The 23,257-nt window shown below is 40.8% G+C and overlaps 1 protein-coding gene across 1 annotated transcript in view; it reads right to left on the bottom strand.

Moving 5' to 3' along the window:
* Positions 1 to 23,257, bottom strand: part of GARRE1 (granule associated Rac and RHOG effector 1) — a 481,286-nt gene that overhangs the window by 285,855 nt on the left and 172,174 nt on the right.

Genomic DNA, 23,257 nt, shown 5'->3' with positions numbered 1-23,257 from the left:
TCAAGTCAAAATTAAACTTTAATATTTCAGATAGAATATGCAATTTTAAACAACTTTCCAATTTACTTCCATTAAAAAGTGTGCTCTGTGTCTTTTTATATTTACACTTTTTCAGTCATCAGCTCCTACTGAGCAAGTGCACAGAATATGCATTTATGATGGCTCTCACATGATACAGGGGGAGTGGAAAACAGAATTTATGTTTACCTGATAAATTACTTTCTCCAACGGTGTGTCCGGTCCACGGCGTCATCCTTACTTGTGGGATATTCTCTTCCCCAACAGGAAATGGCAAAGAGCCCAGCAAAGCTGGTCACATGATCCCTCCTAGGCTCCGCCTACCCCAGTCATTCGACCGACGTTAAGGAGGAATATTTGCATAGGAGAAACCATATGGTACCGTGGTGACTGTAGTTAAAGAAAATAAAATATCAGACCTGATTAAAAAAACCAGGGCGGGCCGTGGACCGGACACACCGTTGGAGAAAGTAATTTATCAGGTAAACATAAATTCTGTTTTCTCCAACATAGGTGTGTCCGGTCCACGGCGTCATCCTTACTTGTGGGAACCAATACCAAAGCTTTAGGACACGGATGAAGGGAGGGAGCAAATCAGGTCACCTAAATGGAAGGCACCACGGCTTGCAAAACCTTTCTCCCAAAAATAGCCTCAGAAGAAGCAAAAGTATCAAACTTGTAAAATTTGGTAAAAGTGTGCAGTGAAGACCAAGTCGCTGCCCTACATATCTGATCAACAGAAGCCTCGTTCTTGAAGGCCCATGTGGAAGCCACAGCCCTAGTGGAATGAGCTGTGATTCTTTCGGGAGGCTGCCGTCCGGCAGTCTCGTAAGCCAATCTGATGATGCTTTTAATCCAAAAAGAGAGAGAGGTAGAAGTTGCTTTTTGACCTCTCCTTTTACCGGAATAAACAACAAACAAGGAAGATGTTTGTCTAAAATCCTTTGTAGCATCTAAATAGAATTTTAGAGCGCGAACAACATCCAAATTGTGCAACAAACGTTCCTTCTTTGAAACTGGTTTCGGACACAGAGAAGGTACGATAATCTCCTGGTTAATGTTTTTGTTAGAAACAACTTTCGGAAGAAAACCAGGTTTAGTACGCAAAACCACCTTATCTGCATGGCACACCAGATAAGGAGGAGAACACTGCAGAGCAGATAATTCTGAAACTCTTCTAGCAGAAGAAATTGCAACCAAAAACAAAACTTTCCAAGATAATAATTTAATATCAACGGAATGCAAGGGTTCAAACGGAACCCCCTGAAGAACTGAAAGAACTAAATTGAGACTCCAAGGAGGAGTCAAAGGTTTGTAAACAGGCTTGATTCTAACCAGAGCCTGAACAAAGGCTTGAACATCTGGCACGGCTGCCAGCTTTTTGTGAAGTAACACCGACAAGGCGGAAATCTGTCCCTTCAGGGAACTTGCAGATAATCCTTTTTCCAATCCTTCTTGAAGGAAGGATAGAATCCTAGGAATCTTAACCTTGTCCCAAGGGAATCCTTTAGATTCACACCAACAGATATATTTTTTCCAAATCTTGTGGTAAATCTTTCGAGTTACAGGCTTTCTGGCCTGAACAAGAGTATCGATAACAGAATCTGAGAATCCTCGCTTCGATAAAATCAAGCGTTCAATCTCCAAGCAGTCAGCTGGAGTGAAACCAGATTCGGATGTTCGAACGGACCCTGAACAAGAAGGTCTCGTCTCAAAGGTAGCTTCCAAGGTGGAGCCGATGACATATTCACCAGATCTGCATACCAAGTCCTGCGTGGCCACGCAGGAGCTATCAAGATCACCGACGCCCTCTCCTGATTGATCCTGGCTACCAGCCTGGGGATGAGAGGAAACGGCGGGAACACATAAGCTAGATTGAAGGTCCAAGGTGCTACTAGTGCATCCACTAGAGCCGCCTTGGGATCCCTGGATCTGGACCCGTAGCAGGGAACTTTGAAGTTCTGACGAGAGGCCATTAGATCCATGTCTGGAATGCCCCACAGCTGAGTGACTTGGGCAAAGATTTCCGGATGGAGTTCCCACTCCCCCGGATGCAATGTCTGACGACTCAGAAAATCCGCTTCCCAATTTTCCACTCCTGGGATGTGGATAGCAGACAGGTGGCAGGAGTGAGACTCCGCCCATAGAATGATTTTGGTCACTTCTTCCATCGCTAGGGAACTCCTTGTTCCCCCCTGATGGTTGATGTACGCAACAGTCGTCATGTTGTCTGATTGAAACCGTATGAACTTGGTCCTCGCTAGCTGAGGCCAAGCCTTGAGAGCATTGAATATCGCTCTCAGTTCCAGAATATTTATCGGTAGAAGAGATTCTTCCCGAGACCAAAGACCCTGAGCTTTCAGGGATCCCCAGACCGCGCCCCAGCCCATCAGACTGGCGTCGGTCGTGACAATGACCCACTCTGGTCTGCGGAATGTCATCCCTTGTGACAGGTTGTCCAGGGACAGCCACCAACGGAGTGAGTCTCTGGTCCTCTGATTTACTTGTATCTTTGGAGACAAGTCTGTATAGTCCCCATTCCACTGACTGAGCATGCACAGTTGTAATGGTCTTAGATGAATGCGCGCAAAAGGAACTATGTCCATTGCCGCTACCATCAACCCGATCACTTCCATGCCTGAGCTATGGAAGGAAGAGGAACGGAATGAAGTATCCGACAAGAGTCTAGAAGTTTTGTTTTTCTGGCCTCTGTTAGAAAAATCCTCATTTCTAAGGAGTCTATAATTGTTCCCAAGAAGGGAACCCTTGTTGACGGGGATAGAGAACTCTTTTCCACGTTCACTTTCCAGCCGTGAGATCTGAGAAAGGCCAGGACGATGTCCGTGTGAGCCTTTGCTTGAGGAAGGGACGACGCTTGAATCAGAATGTCGTCCAGGTAAGGTACTACTGCAATGCCCCTTGGTCTTAGCACCGCTAGAAGGGACCCTAGTACCTTTGTGAAAATCCTTGGAGCAGTGGCTAATCCGAAAGGAAGCGCCACGAACTGGTAATGTTTGTCCAGGAATGCAAACCTTAGGAACCGATGATGTTCCTTGTGGATAGGAATATGTAGATACGCATCCTTTAAATCCACCGTGGTCATGAATTGACCTTCCTGGATGGAAGGAAGAATAGTTCGAATGGTTTCCATCTTGAACGATGGAACCTTGAGAAACTTGTTTAAGATCTTGAGATCTAAGATTGGTCTGAACGTTCCCTCTTTTTTGGGAACTATGAACAGATTGGAGTAGAACCCCATCCCTTGTTCTCTTAATGGAACAGGATGAATCACTCCCATTTTTAACAGGTCTTCTACACAATGTAAGAACGCCTGTCTTTTTATGTGGTCTGAAGACAACTGAGATCTGTGGAACCTCCCCCTTGGGGGAAGTCCCTTGAATTCCAGAAGATAACCCTGGGAGACTATTTCTAGTGCCCAAGGATCCAGAACATCTCTTGCCCAAGCCTGAGCGAAGAGAGAGAGTCTGCCCCCCACCAGATCCGGTCCCGGATCGGGGGCCAATATTTCATGCTGTCTTGGTAGCAGCGGCAGGTTTCTTGGCCTGCTTTCCCTTGTTCCAGCCTTGCATTGGTCTCCAAGCTGGCTTGGCTTGAGAAGTATTACCCTCTTGCTTAGAGGACGTAGCACTTTGGGCTGGTCCGTTTTTACGAAAGGGACGAAAATTAGGTCTATTTTTTGCCTTGAAAGGCCGATCCTGAGGAAGGGCGTGGCCCTTACCCCCAGTGATATCAGAGATAATCTCTTTCAAGTCAGGGCCAAACAGCGTTTTCCCCTTGAAAGGAATGTTTAGTAGCTTGTTCTTGGAAGACGCATCAGCCGACCAAGATTTCAACCAAAGCGCTCTGCGCGCCACAATAGCAAACCCAGAATTCTTAGCCGCTAACCTAGCCAATTGCAAAGTGGCGTCTAGGGTGAAAGAATTAGCCAATTTGAGAGCATTGATTCTGTCCATAATCTCCTCATAAGGAGGAGAATCACTATCGAGCGCCTTTATCAGTTCATCAAACCAGAAACATGCGGCTGTAGTGACAGGGACAATGCATGAAATTGGTTGTAGAAGGTAACCCTGCTGAACAAACATCTTTTTAAGCAAACCTTCTAATTTTTTATCCATAGGATCTTTGAAAGCACAACTATCCTCTATGGGTATAGTGGTGCGTTTGTTTAAAGTAGAAACCGCTCCCTCGACCTTGGGGACTGTCTGCCATAAGTCCTTTCTGGGGTCGACCATAGGAAACAATTTTTTAAATATGGGGGGAGGGACGAAAGGAATACCGGGCCTTTCCCATTCTTTATTAACAATGTCCGCCACCCGCTTGGGTATAGGAAAAGCTTCTGGGAGCCCCGGCACCTCTAGGAACTTGTCCATTTTACATAGTTTCTCTGGGATGACCAACTTTTCACAATCATCCAGAGTGGATAATACCTCCTTAAGCAAAATGCGGAGATGTTCCAACTTAAATTTAAATGCAATCACATCAGGTTCAGCCTGTTGAGAAATGTTCCCTGAATCAGTAATTTCTCCCTCAGACAAAACCTCCCTGGCCCCCTCAGATTGGGTTAGGGGCCCTTCAGAGATATTAATATCAGCGTCGTCATGCTCTTCAGTAATTAAAACAGAGCAGCCACGCTTACGCTGACAAGGGTTCATTTTGGCTAAAATGTTTTTGACAGAATTATCCATTACAGCCGTTAATTGTTGCATAGTAAGGAGTATTGGCGCGCTAGATGTACTAGGGGCCTCCTGAGTGGGCAAGACTCGTGTAGACGAAGGAGGGAATGATGCAGTACCATGCTTACTCCCCTCACTTGAGGAATCATCTTGGGCATCATTGTCATTATCACATAAATCACATTTATTTAAATGAATAGGAATTCTGGCTTCCCCACATTCAGAACACAGTCTATCTGGTAGTTCAGACATGTTAAACAGGCATAAACTTGATAAGAAAGTACAAAAAACGTTTTAAAATAAAACCGTTACTGTCACTTTAAATTTTAAACTGAACACACTTTATTACTGCAATTGCGAAAAAACATGAAGGAATTGTTCAAAATTCACCAAATTTTCACCACAGTGTCTTAAAGCCTTAAAAGTATTGCACACCAAATTTGGAAGCTTTAACCCTTAAAATAACGGAACCGGAGCCGTTTTAAAACTTTAACCCCTTTACAGTCCCTGGTATCTGCTTTGCTGAGACCCAACCAAACCCAAAGGGGAATACGATACCAAATGACGCCTTCAGAAAGTCTTTTCTAAGTATCAGAGCTCCTCTCACATGCGACTGCATGCCATGCCTCTCAAAAACAAGTGCGCCACACCGGCGCGAAAATGAGGCTCTGCTTATGCTTTGGGAAAGCCCCTAAGAAATAAGGTGTCTAATACAGTGCCTGCCGATATTATTATATCAAAATACCCAGATAAAATGATTCCTCAAGGCTAAATATGTGTTAATAATGAATCGATTTAGCCCAGAAAAGTCTACAGTCTTAATAAGCCCTTGTGAAGCCCTTATTTACGATCGTAATAAACATGGCTTACCGGATCCCATAGGGAAAATGACAGCTTCCAGCATTACATCGTCTTGTTAGAATGTGTCATACCTCAAGCAGCAAGAGACTGCACACTGTTCCCCCAACTGAAGTTAATTGCTCTCAACAGTCCTGTGTGGAACAGCCATGGATTTTAGTTACGGTTGCTAAAATCATTTTCCTCATACAAACAGAAATCTTCATCTCTTTTCTGTTTCAGAGTAAATAGTACATACCAGCACTATTTTAAAATAACAAACTCTTGATTGAATAATAAAAACTACAGTTAAACACTAAAAAACTCTAAGCCATCTCCGTGGAGATGTTGCCTGTACAACGGCAAAGAGAATGACTGGGGTAGGCGGAGCCTAGGAGGGATCATGTGACCAGCTTTGCTGGGCTCTTTGCCATTTCCTGTTGGGGAAGAGAATATCCCACAAGTAAGGATGACGCCGTGGACCGGACACACCTATGTTGGAGAAATATAAATAACTTTGTAATTTGTCAGAAAAAAAAATCTACTACACATTTGAAGTTCAGACCAAGTGCTATTGCATTGTCTTTTTATCATGCATGTGTTTATTTTGCAAAACTACTGTATTTACTGGTACTTTAAGTGCATTTCAAAATGTTCCAACGTAAAATAAAGAGGGGAATTTGATAAAACGTACCATTAAATAAAATGTGTGATTATTTAAGATAACATTTTTTTAGAAAGTTACCTAAGTGTAATAAGACTGCAATTTCATGTTAGGGTTCTAAAGTTTAATTAAAGGGACATAATACTCATATGCTAAATCACTTGAAACTGATGCAGTATAACTGTAAAAAGCTGACAGGAAAATATCACCTGAGCATCTCCATGTAAAAAAGGAAGATATTTTACCTCACAATCTCCTCAGCTCAGCAGAGTAAGTTCTGTGTAAAAAGTTATACTCAGCTGCTCCCAGCTGCAGGTAAAAATAAAAAAAAATGAAGAAATGAACAGCAGCCAATCAGCATAAGCAGTGCTGAGGTCATGAACTCTTACTGTGATCTCATGAGATTTGACTTAACTCTCATGAGATTTCATAGTAAGCTTCCTTTACCTGATTGGTGAAATAATATGAGAGTGCACGATGCTCATCCTTTCAGCTGTCCTAGGACAGACACACTAAAATGCGGCTTCAAAAATCCTTTACAATGGGAGGTGGCTACTGAGGAACTTTTGAGGTAAAATATCTTTCTTTTTTACATAGAGATGTTCAGGTGATATTTCCTAGTCAGCTTTTTACAGTTATGCTGCATCACTTTCAAGTGTTTAAACATTTGTGTATTATGGCTCTTTAATGAGTAATAACATACATGGTATTGTCCCTGTTTTTTAAAAAGAAAGGGCATTCATGCAACACTGGTCTAAGGGACAGAAGCTCACTGGCTTTGCATAAAGCATAAAAATAGAAACAACTGTTTGTTGAGTACAGTACTTCCGTTTACCAAAAATAAACAAATAAATAATACATTCTAAAATGCTCTCTCAGATGCAAACAAATAAATCCCTTTAAAAGCAGAAAATATAGAAACGATCTTGTGTGCTATTTTTATGTTAGATGGAACAAAAAAAATAAAAAAAATAAATAAATATATATATATATATATATATATATATATATATATATATATATATATATATATATATACATATATCAATTGTGACCAGTCAGGAGTAACTAACCTATTAACAAGAGTTCTAGTTTGTTAATGTGTGAGAGGTCACTACAGGGTAATCTCTTTGAGATGTGGGAGGAAGCTTCAGGATCACAACATACAGGAAGTTGACAGACAAGGGCATTCAAAATATATTAAAATGTTAAGTTATTCAAGCAGTGAAATAGGATAAACACATGACGTAGCCGGAGCAAGAGGGGAGGTCTGAAAACAGGCACACCCCCTTAATCTGCTTGCATGCATAACCCTGCTGTTTCCTGAGAAACATGGAGTTATCAGCAGCTACAACTGTAAACACAAATTCTGCCAAACGTACATTTAGCCAACCCAGCCTTCCCATTGATTACACTGCTCTGCTGAATGAAAGAGGACTTTATTCATTAGCTATTGCCCTTTGGCGTGCACAAAAATGCAAGTGGTTTATATGAAAATGTTAATATGAAATAGCCCCCTCATAAAACATTTAAAACACCAAATCAGTTCATAACATACTCCTTTAATGCAACTCAGAATTTAAAAAAAAACACCAACAATGTGGATTTAAGAGTTAGATAAACAATATTAAACTAACTGGTTACTAACTATGACCACTCTGTCATGGTGAAGGAGGGAACATCCTGTCTGTGAAAACTGCAAATGGAAGATGTCTATATCTAAAATGATCTCTTATTAACAATCACCAGAACATTGCAACATTCTCAGTATGCATTGTGCAATAATCAATGACATGGATAGGACAGCACTTGTGAAAGATTCTCTTCAAATCATGGATTTTATGCCACTGTGTTTATCAGGTAACTAAGAGTTTGGTCTGTAAAATATATGTATATAGAAACAAATATTAGTTGTAAGTAGAAATTAAAGGGACATAATCAAAACTCAAAATGTGCTGGAGAACTTTTTCAGTTTTCAATAGAAGCCTTTTTCAAAAGCACCTGTATTAGCAAAAATGATTTTAGTGAAAGCTCTTACTCGTTCAGTGGCATATGCAAATATGCTATAATGCCTGTGCATGCTCATTCAAACTACTGACTTTTAAGTAACTTTCTAATTTAATCCTATTATCAATTTTTCTTTGTTTTCTTGGCAGACATCCCAACTCTCCCTGATGTTCAGGGAGTCTCCCTCATTGTAATAGCGGCTCCCTGATGCCAGCAAATTAAATGTAATCTCCCTGAAACTACAAGTACCATGATCCAACGTGGCCCAAATCTTTAACAAATGCCTCTAGTTGCGGTGACGTCATCGAGCAGGAAGGCGTCACAGCAAGTCTGTCTTTACTTTCAGCGAATTGTGTGTCTGCCACCCTCTCTCCTGTTTGTAGGCGGCGATAAGGCACTTGGGGGAGGAGAACCGGCAGCAGGCAACATCGGCTGCAGCATAGGCTGAGTGAGAACTGAGAAAGAGGGCAAAGAGAGTGCGCCCCTGTGAGGGAGGAGATAGACACCCCTGTCAGGTCTTCATCAAACTGACTCTACTGTGAGTACAAAACATAATTACAAATAGCTTCTTAAACTCAAAATCACACATACTCCCAGACACAAAATCTGAAAGTCGTACAGGGACAACCATACTGAGTACTTCACAAGCTGAGATGCTATGGAACCCTCAAAGCATTCATCAGTAACCAAAATGATCCCACTGATTGCAGCACAATAGCCGGTGAAGTCACCTCCCTGAAATTAGTTTTTGCAGGTTGGTATGGCTGTCTTGGTATCTTTATTTGAAAAAAGCAGGAATGTAAGCTTAGGAGCTGTCCCATTTTTGGTTCAGGACTTGGGCAGCGCTTGCTGATTGGTGGGTTTCATATCCCTTTAATAGCTACATTTTAAACAACTGAGATAATTTGTTACTCTGCAGTGTTTTGTTTTTTACCAGTCACATACAATTGTTAATTATTTGATTGCTACCCTCATTTCCTTATATCAGGGGCAATTATTTTGAGAGGGAGAATGTATCTTTTTTTTTTTTTTTTTTTTTTTAAAAACCTACAAGAAATATATTTTAGGAGCCAGGACAATCTTGCTCCTGGGATTTGTCCAGCCCTACCATGCATGTCAGGTAAAGATAAAAAAAAATAATGGAAATGTGAAACTGTACATGCAGAGAAACATTTACTTTTTGCTCCATGGAAAGCCTCAGTTAATAAAGAACCTGATTTATGCATTGATATAAATATTACGTTTTATTGGCAGAGTGCAGGGGAATCAAAGCATAAAATCCATTTAATAATGATAAAGCAGAGAGGATTCTAAATAGAGGCGATGTGAGAAGCTATAAGCTAAATTTATTTCAGTGTTGATTATAATAAAAATCTGTTTATGTATGAATTGTGTATAAAGCAGTCTAATCTTTAGCACTGATAAGACACTTGTACTTCAGTCTTTAGAAACTTTAGAAAGGGCAGAAGACAGAAGCACAGTGCTTAAAGGGACATGAAACCCCCCAAAAAATGTCATGATTCAGATAGAGAATACAATTTTAAACAACTTTCTAATTTACTTCCATTATCTAATTTGTGTCATTCACTTGGTATCATTTGTTGAAGGAGCAGCAATGCACTACTGGTTTCCAACTGAACACATGGGTCATTTACAATCGGTATATATATATATATATATATATATATATATATATATATATATATATATATATATATATACACACACATATACACACACACATATATAACATAATTTATGTAAGAACTTACCTGATAAATTCATTTCTTTCATATTAGCAAGAGTCCATGAGCTAGTGACGTATGGGATATACATTCCTACCAGGAGGGGCAAAGTTTCCCAAACCTCAAAATGCCTATAAATACACCCCTCACCACACCCACAAATCAGTTTAACGTATAGCCAAGAAGTGGAGTGATAAGAAAAAAAGTGCGAAAGCATAAAAAATAAGGAATTGGAATAATTGTGCTTTATATAAAAAAATCAAAACTACCACAAAAAAAGGGTGGGCCTCATAGACTCTAGCTAATATGAAAGAAATGAATTTATCAGGTAAGTTCTTACATAAATTATGTTTTCTTTCATGTAATTAGCAAGAGTCCATGAGCTAGTGACGTATGGGATAATGACTACCCAAGATGTGGATCTTCCACGCAAGAGTCACTAGAGAGGGAGGGATAAAATAAAGACAGCCAATTCCGCTGAAAAAAAAAAATCCACACCCAAAATAAAGTTTAAATCTTATAATGAAAAAAAAATGAAATTATAAGCAGAAGAATCAAACTGAAACAGCTGCCTGAAGTACTTTTCTACCACAAACTGCTTCAGAAGAAGAAAACACATCAAAATGGTAGAATTTAGTAAAAGTATGCAAAGAAGACCAAGTTGCTGCTTTGCAAATCTGATCAACCGAAGCTTCATTCCTAAACGCCCAGGAAGTAGAAACTGACCTAGTAGAATGAGCTGTAATCCTTTGAGGCGGAGTTTTACCCGACTCGACATAAGCATGATGAAATAAAGATTTCAACCAAGATGCCAAAGAAATGGCAGAGGCCTTCTGACCTTTCCTAGAACCGGAAAAGATAACAAATAGACTAGAAGTCTTTCGGAAATTCTTAGTAGCTTCAACATAATATTTCAAAGTTCTAACTACATCCAAAGAATGCAATGATTTCTCCTTAGAATTCTTAGGATTAGGACATACTGAAGGAACCAAAATTTCACTACTAATGTTGTTAGAATTCACAACCTTAGGTAAAAATTTAAAAGAAATTCGCAACACCGCCTTATCCTGATGAAAAATCAGAAAAGGAGACTCACAAGAAAGAGCAGATAATTCAGAAACTCTTCTAGCAGAAGAGATGGCCAGAAGAAACAAAACTTTCCAAGAAAGTAATTTAATGTCTAAAGAATGCATAGGTTCAAACGGAGGAGCTTGAAGAGCCCCCAGAACCAAATTCAAACTCCAAGGAGGAGAAATTGACTTAATGACAGGTTTTATACGAACCAAAGCTTGTACAAAACAATGAATATCAGGAAGATTAGCAATCTTTCTATGAAAAAGAACAGAAAGAGCAGAGATTTGTCCTTTCAAGGAACTTGCAGACAAACCTTTATCCAAACCATCCTGAAGAAACTGAAAAATTCTCGGAATTCTAAAAGAATGCCAGGAAAAGTGATGAGAAAGACACCAAGAAATGTAAGTCTTCCAGACTCTATAATATATCTTCCTAGATACAGATTTACGAGCCTGTAACATAGTATTAATCACAGAGTCAGAGAAACCTCTTTGACTAAGAATCAAGCGTTCAATCTCCATACCTAAATTTAAGGATTTGAGATCCTGATGGAAAAAAGGACCTTGCGACAGAAGTTCTGGTCTTAACGGAAGAGTCCACGGTTAGCAAGAGGCCATCCGGACAAGATCCGCATACCAAAACCTGTGAGGCCATGCTGGAGCCACCAGCAGAACAAACGAGCATTACTTCAGAATCTTGGAGGTTACTCTTGGAAGAAGAACTAAAGGCGGAAAGATATAAGCAGGATAATACTTCCAAGGAAGTGACAATGCATCCACTGCTTCCGCTTGAGGATCCTTGGATCTGGACAGATACCTGAGAAGTTTCTTGTTTAGATGAGAAGCCATCAGATCTATTCCTGGAAGTCCCCACATTTGAACAATCTGAAGAAATACCTCTGGGTGAAGAGACCATTCGCCCGGATGTAACGTTTGGCGACTGAGATAATCCGCTTCCCAATTGTCTATACCTGGGATATGAACCGCAGAAACTAGACAGGAGCTGGATTCCGCCCATACCAGTATTCGAGATACTTCTTTCATAGCCAGAGGACTGCGAGTCCCTCCTTGATGATTGATGTATGCCACAGTTGTGACATTGTCTGTCTGAAAACAAATGAACGATTCTCTCTTTAGAAGAGGCCATGACTGAAGAGCTCTGAAAATTGCACGGAGTTCCAAAATATTGATTGGTAATCTCACCTCCTGAGATTCCCAAACCCCTTGTGCTGTCAGAGACCCCCAAACAGCCCCCCAACCTATCAGACTTGCATCTGTTGAAATTACAGTCCAGGTTGGAAGAACAAAAGAAGCCCCCTGAACTAAACGATGGTGATCTGTCCACCACGTCAGAGAATGTTGTATAATCGGTTTTAAAGATATTAATTGAGATATCTTTGTGTAATCCCTGCACCACTGGTTCAGCATACAGAGCTGAAGAGGTCGCATGTGAAAACGAGCAAAGGGGATCGCGTCTGATGCAGCAGTCATAAGACCTAGAATTTCCATGCATAAGGCTACTGAAGGGAATGATTGTGATTGAAGGTTTCGACAAGCTGAGATCAATTTTAGACGTCTCTTGTCTGTCAGAGACAGAGTCATGGACACTGAATCTATCTGGAAACCTAAAAAGGTAACCCTTGTTTGAGGAATCAATGAACTTTTCGGTAAATTGATCCTCCAACCATGATCTTGAAGAAACAACACAAGTCGATTCATATGAGATTCTGCTAAATGTGAAGACTGAGCAAGTACCAAGATATCGTCCAAATAAGGAAATACCACAATACCCTGTTCTCTGATTACAGACAGAAGGGCACCGAGAACCTTTGTAAAAATCCTTGGAGCTGTTGCTAGGCCAAACGGCAGAGCCACAAACTGGTAATGCTTGTCTAGGAAAGAGAATCTCAGAAACTGATAGTGATCTGGATGAATCAGAATATGCAGATAAGCATCCTGTAAATCTATTGTGGACATATAATGCCCTTGCTGAACAAAAGGCAGAATAGTCCTTATAGTTACCATTTTGAATGTTGGTATCCTTACATAACGATTCAATATTTTTAGATCCAGAACTGGTCTGAAGGAATTCTCCTTCTTTGGTACAATGAAGAGATTTGAATAAAATCCCAGTCCCTGTTCCAGAATTGGAACTGGCATAATTACTCCAGCCAACTTTAGATCTGAAACACATTTCAGAAATGCTTGAGCCTTCGCTGGATTTACTGGGACACAGGAAAGAAAAAATCTCTTTGCAGGAGGCCTTATCTTGAAGCCAATTCTGTACCCTTCTGAAACAATGTTTTGAATCCAAAGATTGTGAATTGAATTGATCCAAATTTGTTTGAAAAATCATAATCTGCCCCCTACCAGCTGGGCTGGAATGAGGGCCGCACCTTCATGTGGACTTGGGAGCTGGCTTTGGTTTTCTAAAAGGCTTGGATTTATTCCAGACTGGAGATGGTTTCCAAACTGATACCGCTCCTGAGGGTGAAGGATCAGGCTTTTGTTCCTTATTGTGACGAAAGGAACGAAAACGATTATTAGACCTAAATTTACCTTTAGATTTTTTATCCTGTGGTAAAAAAGTTCCTTTCCCTCCAGTAACAGTTGAGATAATAGAATCCAACTGAGAACCAAATAATTTATTACCCTGGAAAGAAAGGGAAAGCAAAGTTGACTTAGAAGACATATCAGCATTCCAAGTTTTAAGCCATAAAGCTCTTCTAGCTAAAATAGCTAGAGACATATACCTGACATCAACTCTAATGATATCAAAGATGGCATCACAAATAAAGTTATTAGCATGTTGAAGAAGATTAACAATGCTATGAGAGTTATGATCTGTTACTTGTTGCGCTAAAGCTTCTAACCAAAAAGTTGAAGCTGCAGCAACATCCGCTAAAGATATAGCAGGTCTAAGAAGATTACCTGAACATAAGTAAGCTTTTCTTAGAAAGGATTCAATCTTCCTATCTAAAGGATCCTTAAAGGAAGTACTATCTGCCATAGGAATAGTAGTACATTTAGCAAGAGTAAAGACAGCCCCATCAACCTTAGGGATTTTGTCCCAAAATTCTAATCTGTCAGATGGCACAGGATATAATTGCTTAAAACGTTTAGAAGGAGTAAATGAATTACCCAAATTATTCCATTCCCTGGATATTACTTCAGAAATAGCATCAGGGACAGGAAAAACTTCTGGAATAACTACAGGAGATTTAAAAACCTTATTTAAACGTTTAGATTTAGTAACAAGAGGACCAGAATCCTCTATTTCTAATGCAATTAAGACCTCTTTAAGTAAAGAACGAATAAATTCCATTTTGAATAAATATGAAGATTTATCAGCATCAACCTCTGAGACAGAATCCTCTGAACCAGAGGAACCACTATCAGAATCAGAATGATGATGTTCATTTAAAAATTCATCTGAAAAATGAGAAGTTTTAAAAGACCTTTTACGTTTACTAGAAGGAGAAGAACAGACATAGCCTTCTTAATAGATTTAGAAACAAAATCTCTTATGTTAACAGGAACACTCTGAGTATTAGATGTTGATGGAACCACAACAGGTAATGTAACATTACTAAAGGAAATATCTGCATTAACAAGTTTGTCATGACATTCATTACAAACAACAGCTGGAGGAACAGATACCGCAAGTTTACAACAGATACACTTAACTTTGGTAGATCCAGCATCAGGCAGCGTTTTTCCAGAAGTATCTTCTGACTCAGTGTCAATCTGGGACATCTTGCAATATGTAATAGAAAAAAACAACATATAAAGCAAAATTGATCAAATTCCTTAAATGACAGTTTCAGGAATGGGAAAAAATGCCAGTGAACAAGCTTCTAGCAACCAGAAGCAATAAATAATGAGACTTAAATAATGTGGAGACAATAGTGACGCCCATATTTTTTAGCGCCAAAAAAGACGCCCACAATATTTGTCGCCTAAATGCTTTTGGCGCCAAAAATGACGCCACATCCGGAACGCTGACACTTTTGGCGCAAAAAAAAAACCATAAAAAATGACCCAACTTCCGGCGACACGTATGACGCCGGAAACAGAAAAAACTTTTTGCGCCAAAAAAGTCAGCGCCAAGAATGACGCAATAAAATGAAGCATTTTCAGCCCCCGCGAGCCTAACAGCCCACAGGAAAAAAAGTCAAATTTTTTAAGGTAAGAAAAAAATGATTTATTCATATGCATTATCCCAAATATGAAACTGACTGTCTGAAATAAGGAACGTTGAACATCCTGAGTCAAGGCAAATAAATGTTTGAATACATATATTTAGAACTTTATATAAAAGTGCCCAACCATAGCTTAGAGTGTCACAGAAAATAAGACTTACTTACCCCAGGACACTCATCTACATGTAGTAGAAAGCCAAACCAGTACTGAAACGAGAATCAGTAGAGGTAATGGTATATATAAGAGTATATCGTCGATCTGAAAAGGGAGGTAAGAGATGAATCTCTACGACCGATAACAGAGAACCTTTGAAATAGACCCCGTAGAAGGATATCATTGAATTCAAATAGGCAATACTCTCCTCACATCCCTCTGACATTCACTGCACGCTGAGAGGAAAACCGGGCTCCAACCTGCTGCGGAGCGCATATCAACGTAGAATCTAGCACAAACTTACTTCACCACCTCCATAGGAGGCAAAGTTTGTCAAACTGATTTGTGGGTGTGGTGAGGGGTGTATTTATAGGCATTTTGAGGTTTGGGAAACTTTGCCCCTCCTGGTAGGAATGTATATCCCATACGTCACTAGCTCATGGACTCTTGCTAATTACATGAAAGAAATATATACACACATACACACAACCACCAATCAGCAGCTAGAATCTAGGTTTTTTTGCTACTCCTGAGCTTACCTAGATGAACCTTTCAGAAAAGTATACCAAGAGAAGAAAGCAAATGAAATAATAGAAGTAAATTGGAAAGTTATTTAAAATGATATTCTCTATCTAAATCATGAAAGAAAATTTTGGGGTTTCATGTCCCTTTAAATAAAAACAGAGAAGTGCTCAACCTGGGAACGAACAATAGCACAATAGCTTGTTCTATGGCTAGTTACCACCCAAGAAGCAGTCTCTTTTTGCTCAACATGTGCCTTTCACAGAGAAGAACTTTCCTGTAGCATATCAGTCTGATCCTGACTAAACAGAGCAGTCCAGCCCCGAAATACCAGGCAACCTCTCTCTGAACAAGAGAAACGGCAAAACCCCAGACGTACGTTTCGGCCTAATGTGGGCCTTGTCAGTAAGGTGCAGCAATATCCCTCTAAGCACACTGAGCAACGGGTCCACGACTGGCTTTCCGCATCACCCTTAGGGAGACTTCCCTCAGGGTCATAATTTGCATAAATAAAAACAGAGAAGCACTCAACCTGGTAACGAATAACAGCATAGTAGCTTGTTCTATTGCTAGTTACCACTCAAGAAGCACAATGCTGCCCCCATCAGTGTGCACTGTTGTGGGGGTGCTCACACACCAATGGCCACCTCCACTTAGACAAGACACAGGGTCACCCCTAAAGAACCCTCTTGGTATAGGGTAAGTACCAAGGAAGGAGATCTGTTACAGGGAACAGAAGATTTTGAAATGTTTAAATATTCAAAAATAAAAAGTTTAAAATGATTATTATTTTTTGTTTTAACAACATAAGTTTCAACCAAGAGGCCAAAAAAACATCAGAAACTAGAATGAATGAACAAACTAGAAGTTTGTCTAAAGTCCTTAGTAGCATCAATGTGATATTTTAATGCCCTAACAACGTCCATATTATGCAAAGATCTCTCTGAAGCATTCTTATGATTAGGACACAAAGGAGGAACAACAATCTCTCTGCTAATGTTATCTGAAAAAACAACCTTAGTCAAAAGTAGTTGTAAAACTGCCTTATCCTGATGAAAAACCATATAAAGGACGACCACAAGAAAGAGCAGATAAATCAGAAATTCTTCTAGCAGAAGAGATAGTCAAAAGAAATAACACTTTCCAAGAAAGCAGTTTAATATCCAACTTATGCATAGGCTCAAAAGGAGGAGCCTGCAAACCCTTAACACCAAATTAAGATTCCATTGAGGAGAAATTGCCTTGATTACTGGTTTAATACGAACCAAAACCACGAATATCAAGAAGATTAGCGATCTTCCTATGGAACAAAAACTGAAGCAGAAATCTACCCCTTCAGAGAACTAGCAGATAGGCCTTTATCTAGACTACCCTGTACTAACAGCAAAATCCTAGGAATTCAAATAGTACAGAAACTTGAGAGCCAGATGGAAAAAAGGAAATTTATGCTTACCTGATAAATTGATTTCTTCTACGATACGACGAGTCCACGGATTCATCCTTTACTTCTGGGATATTATCCTCCTGCTAACAGGAAGTGGCAAAGAGCACCACAGCAGAGGTGTCTATATAGCTCCTCCCTTGACTCCACCCCCCAGTCATTTGACCGAAGGTATAGGAAGAAAAAGGGGAAACTAAAAGGTGCAGAGGTGACTGAAGTTTTAAACACAAAAATAAATCTGTCTTAAATTGATAGGGAGGGCCGTGGACTCGTCGTATCGTAGAAGAAATCAATTTATCAGGTAAGCATAAATTTCCTTTTCTTCTACTAGATACGACAAGTCCACAGATTCATCCTTTACTTGTGGGATACAATACCAAAGCTACAGGACACGGATGAACGGGAGGGACAAGACAGATACCTAAACAGAAGGCACCACTGCTTGAAGAACGTTTCTCCCAAAAATAGCCTCAGAAGAAGCAAAAGTATCAAATTTGGAAAATTTGGAAAAGGTATGAAGGGAGGACCAAGTCGCAGCCTTACAAATCTGTTCAACAGAAGCATCGTTTTTAAAAGCCCATGTGGAAGCCACCGCTCTAGTACAATGAGCTGTAATTTTTTCAGGAGGCTGCTGTCCAGCAGTCTCGTATGCCAAACGGATGATGCTTTTCAGTCAAAAAGAGAGGTAGCCGTAGCTTTTTGACCCCTACGCTGTCCAGAATAGACAACAAATAGAGAAGATGTTTGACGGAAATTCTTGGTCGCTTGTAAGTAAAACTTCAAGGCACGAACCAAGTCCAAGTTATGTAACAGACGCTCTTTCTTAGGAGGAGGATTAGGACATAGAGAAGGAACAACAATTTCCTGATTAATATTCTTATTTGAAACAACCTTAGGAAGGAATCCAGGTTTAGTACGCAAAACCACCTTATCAGAATGGATATAAGATAAGGCGAGTCGCATTGTAACGCAGAAAGCTCAGAAACTCTTCAAGCAGAAGAGATATCAACTAAAAACAGAACTTTCCAAGATAGAAGTTTAATATCTATGAAATGCATGGGTTCAAACGGAACCCCTTGAAGAACATTTAGAACTAAATTCAAACTCCATGGCGGAGCATAAGATTTAAACACAGGCTTGATTCTAACTAAAGCCTGACAAAACGACTGAACGTCTGGGACATCTGCCAGACGCTTATGTAGTAAGATTGACAAAGCAGAAATCTATCCCTTTAAGGAACTAGCTGATAATCCCTTCTCCAATCCTTCTTGGAGAAAGGACAAAATCCTAGGAATCCTGAATCATGAGTAGCCCTTGGATTCGCACCAATAAAGATATTTACACCATATTTTATGGTAAATTTTCCTAGTGACAGGCTTTCGAGTCTGAATCAAGGTATCAATGAACGACTCAGAATCCCCGCTTAGATAAAATCAAGCGTTCAATCTCCATGCAGTCAGTTGCAGAAAAATTAGATTTGTATGTTGGAACGGACCTTGAATGAGAAGGTCCTGTCTCAGTGGCAGTTTCCACGGTGGCAGAGATGACATTTCCACCAGATCTGCATACCAAGTCCTGCGTGACCACGCAGGCGCTATTAAGATTACCAAAGCCCTCTCCTGTTTGATTCTAGCAATCAGACGAGGTAGTAGAGAAAAAGGAGGAAACACATAAGCCAGGTTGAACGTCCAAGGTACTGCTAGAGCATCTATCAGTACTGCTTGAGGATCCCTTGATCTGGACCCGTAACAAGGAACTTTGGCATTCTGACGAGATGCCATCAGATCCAATTCCGGTGTGCCCCATTGATAGATCAATGCCACAAACACCTCCGGATGGAGCTCCCACTCCCCCGGATGAAAAGTCTGACGACTTAGAAATTCCGCTTCCCAGTTCTCCACTCCTGGGATATATATAGTTGAAAGATGGCAAGAGTGAGTCTCTGCCCATCGAATTATCTTGGTAACCTCTATCATCGCTAGAGTACACTGTTTCCCCTTGATTATTGATATATGCTACAGTCGTGATATTGCCCGACTGGAATCTTATGAATTTGACCGAAGCCAGCTGAGGCCATGCTTGAAGCGCGTTGAATATGACTCTCAGTTCCAGAATATGTATTGGTAGTAGGGACTCCTCCTGAGTCCAAACACCCTGAGCCTTCAGGGAATTCCAGACTGCACCCCAGCCCAAGAGGCTGGCGTCTGTCGTCACTATGACCCATGCTGGCCTGCGGAAGCACATTCCCTGGGACAGATGATCCTGTGACAACCACCAATGAAGAGAGTCTCAGGTCTCTAGATCAAGACTTATCAGAGGAGATAAATCCGCATAATCCCCATTCCACTGTCTGAGCATGCACAGCTGCAGTGGTCTGAGATGCAAGCGAGCAAACAGAACTATGTCCATTGCTGCTACCATTAACCCAATGACCTCCATACACTCCGCCACTGATGGCCAAGGAATGGAATGAAGTGCTCGGCAAGTAGTTAAGATCTTTGACTTTCTGACCTCCGTCAGAAAAATTTTCATGTCTACCGAGTCTACCAGAGTTCCTAGGAATGGAACTCTTGTCAGAGGAACTAGTGAACTCTTTTTTACGTTCACCTTCCACCCGTGAGTTCTTAGAAAAGCCAACACGATGTCCGTCTGAGATTTGGCTAGATGGTAAGTTGACGCCCCGCGGCCTTAGAACCGCCAGAAGGGACCCTAGCACCTTTGTGAAGATTCTGGGAGCTGTGGCCAACCCAAAAGGAAGGGCCACAAACTGGTAATGCTTGTCCAGAAAGGTGAACCTGAGGAACTGGTGATGATCTTTGTGGATAGGGATGTGCAGATACGCATCCTTTAAGTCCACGGTGGTCATATATTGACCCTCCTGGATCATTGGTAAAATAGTCCGAATGGTCTCCATCTTGAAAGATGGGACTCTGAGGAATTTGTTTAGGATCTTGAGATCTAAAATTGGTCTGAAGGTTCCCTCTTTTTTGGGAACCACAAACAGATTGGAGTAAAACCCCTGTCCCTGTTCTGCTTTCGAAACTGGGTGGATCACTCCTATGGTATATAGGTCTTCTACACAGCGTTAGAACGCCTCTCTTTTTGTCTGGTTTGCAGACAATTGAGAAAGATGGAATCTCCCCCTTGGAGGAGAATCCTTGAAATCTAGAAGATACCCTTGGGTTACGATTTCTAAAGCCCAGGAGTCCTGAACGTCTCTTGCCTGAGCAAAGAGACAAAGTCTGCCCCCTACTAGATCCGGTCCCGGATCGGGGGCTACCCCTTCATGCTGTCTTGGTGGCAGCAGTGGGCTTTTTGGCCTGTTTACCTTTGTTCCAAGTCTGGTTAGGTCTCCAGACTGACATGGATTGAGCAAAATTCCCCTATGGTTTCGCAGCAGGGGAAGAGGTAGAGGGACCACCTTTGAAGTTTCGAAAGGAACGAAAATGATTTTGTTTGGTCCTCATCTTATTTGTCTTATCCTGAGGAAGGGCTTACATTTTGATGACACATCAGTAGGCCAGGACTTAAGCCATAACGCTCTACGCCCTAAAATGGCAAAACCTGAATTCTTTGCCGCTAATTTAGCCAGTTGAAAAACAGAATTTATGCTTACCTGATAAATTACTTTCTCCAACGGTGTGTCCGGTCCACGGCGTCATCCTTACTTGTGGGATATTCTCTTCCCCAACAGGAAATGGCAAAGAGTCCCAGCAAAGCTGGTCACATGATCCCTCCTAGGCTCCGCCCACCCCAGTCATTCGACCGACGGACAGGAGGAAATATATATAGGAGAAACCATATGATACCGTGGTGACTGTAGTTAGAGAAAATAATTCATCAGACCTGATTAAAAAACCAGGACGGGCCGTGGACCGGACACACCGTTGGAGAAAGTAATTTATCAGGTAAGCATAAATTCTGTTTTCTCCAACATTGGTGTGTCCGGTCCACGGCGTCATCCTTACTTGTGGGAACCAATACCAAAGCTTTAGGACACGGATGAAGGGAGGGAGCAAATCAGGTCACCTAAATGGAAGGCACCACGGCTTGCAAAACCTTTCTCCCAAAAAAAGCCTCCGAAGAAGCAAAAGTATCAAATTTGTAAAATTTGGCAAAAGTGTGCAGTGAAGACCAAGTCGCTGCCTTACATATCTGGTCAACAGAAGCCTCGTTCTTGAAGGCCCATGTGGAAGCCACAGCCCTAGTGGAGTGAGCTGTGATTCTTTCAGGAGGCTGCCGTCCGGCAGTCTCATAAGCCAATCGGATAATGCTTTTAAGCCAAAAGGAAAGAGAGGTAGAAGTCGCTTTTTGACCTCTCCTTTTACCAGAATAAACAACAAACAAGGAAGATGTTTGTCTGAAATCTTTAGTAGCCTCTAAATAGAATTTTAGAGCACGGACTACGTCCAAATTGTGTAACAAACGTTCCTTCTTTGAAACTGGATTCGGACACAAAGAAGGTACAACTATCTCCTGGTTAATATTTTTGTTGGAAACAACTTTCGGAAGAAAACCAGGCTTAGTACGCAAAACCACCTTATCTGCATGGAACACCAGATAGGGCGGAGAACACTGCAGAGCAGATAACTCTGAAACTCTTCTAGCAGAAGAAATTGCAACCAAAAACTTTCCAAGATAATAACTTAATATCTACGGAATGTAAGGGTTCAAACGGAACCCCTTGAAGAACTGAAAGAACTAGATTTAAACTCCAGCTTATCTGATGGTACAGACATGTTAAACAGGCTTAAACTTGTCAACAAAGCACAAAAAACGTTTTAAAATAAAACCGTTACTGTCACTTTAAATTTCAAACTGAAAACACTTTATTACTGAATATGTGAAAAAGTATGAAGGAATTGTTCAAAATTCACCAAAATTTCACCACAGTGTCTTAAAGCACCAAATTTCAGAGCTTTAACCCTTCAATTAACGGAACCGGAGCCGTTTTTACATTTAACCCCTATACAGTCCCAGAATGAGGCTCTGTCTATAACTAGAAAGGCCCCCATCTGAAAAAGGTGTCCAACACAGTGCCTGCCGTTTTTCTAAACGTTCCCCAAGATTATAATACCAATAATTAGTTAGAATCTGCATAATATGCCTAGTAAAGCAATTGTTTTAGCCCAGAAAAATGTCTACCAGTTTTTAAGCCCTTTTTGAAGCCCTTTATTCTTTTATGTTTAACTAAGAAAATGGCTTACCGGTCCCCATGAGGGGAAATGACAGCCTTCCAGCATTACATGGTCTTGTTAGAAATATGGCTAGTCATACCTTAAGCAGAAAAGACTGCTAACCGTTTCCCCCAACTGAAGTTACTTCATCTCAACAGTCCTGTGTGGAAACAGCAATCGATTTTAGTTACTGTCTGCTAAAAATCATCTTCCTCTTACAAACAGAAATCTTCATCCTTTTCTGTTTCAGAGTAAATAGTACATACCAGCACTATTTTAAAATAACAAACACTTGATAGAAGAATAAAAATACAAAAAACTCTTAACCATCTCCGTGGAGATGTTGCCTGTGCAACGGCAAAGAGAATGACTGGGGTGGGCGGAGCCTAGGAGGGATCATGTGACCAGCTTTGCTGGGACTCTTTGCCATTTCCTGTTGGGGAAGAGAATATCTCACAAGTAAGGATGACGCCGTGGACCGGACACACCAATGTTGGAGAAAGCGGCATCTGTAATGAAAGAATTAGCTAGCTTGAGAGCCCTAATTCTATCCAGAATATCATCTAATGGGGTCTCAACCTGAAGAGCCTCCTCCAGAGCCTTAAACCAAAAAGCAGCTGCAGTAGTTACAGGAACAATGCACGCTATAGGTTGGAGAAGAAAACCCTGATAAACAAATATTTTCTTTAGGAGACCCTCTAATTTTTTATCCATAGGATTTTT

This window comes from Bombina bombina, chromosome 1, assembly GCF_027579735.1.
Source record: "Bombina bombina isolate aBomBom1 chromosome 1, aBomBom1.pri, whole genome shotgun sequence".
In the NCBI taxonomy this organism is placed as follows: Eukaryota; Metazoa; Chordata; class Amphibia; order Anura; family Bombinatoridae; genus Bombina; species Bombina bombina.
The sequence above is the reverse complement of the archived record's forward strand: the minus strand, read 5'-3'. Positions and strand labels throughout refer to the sequence as shown.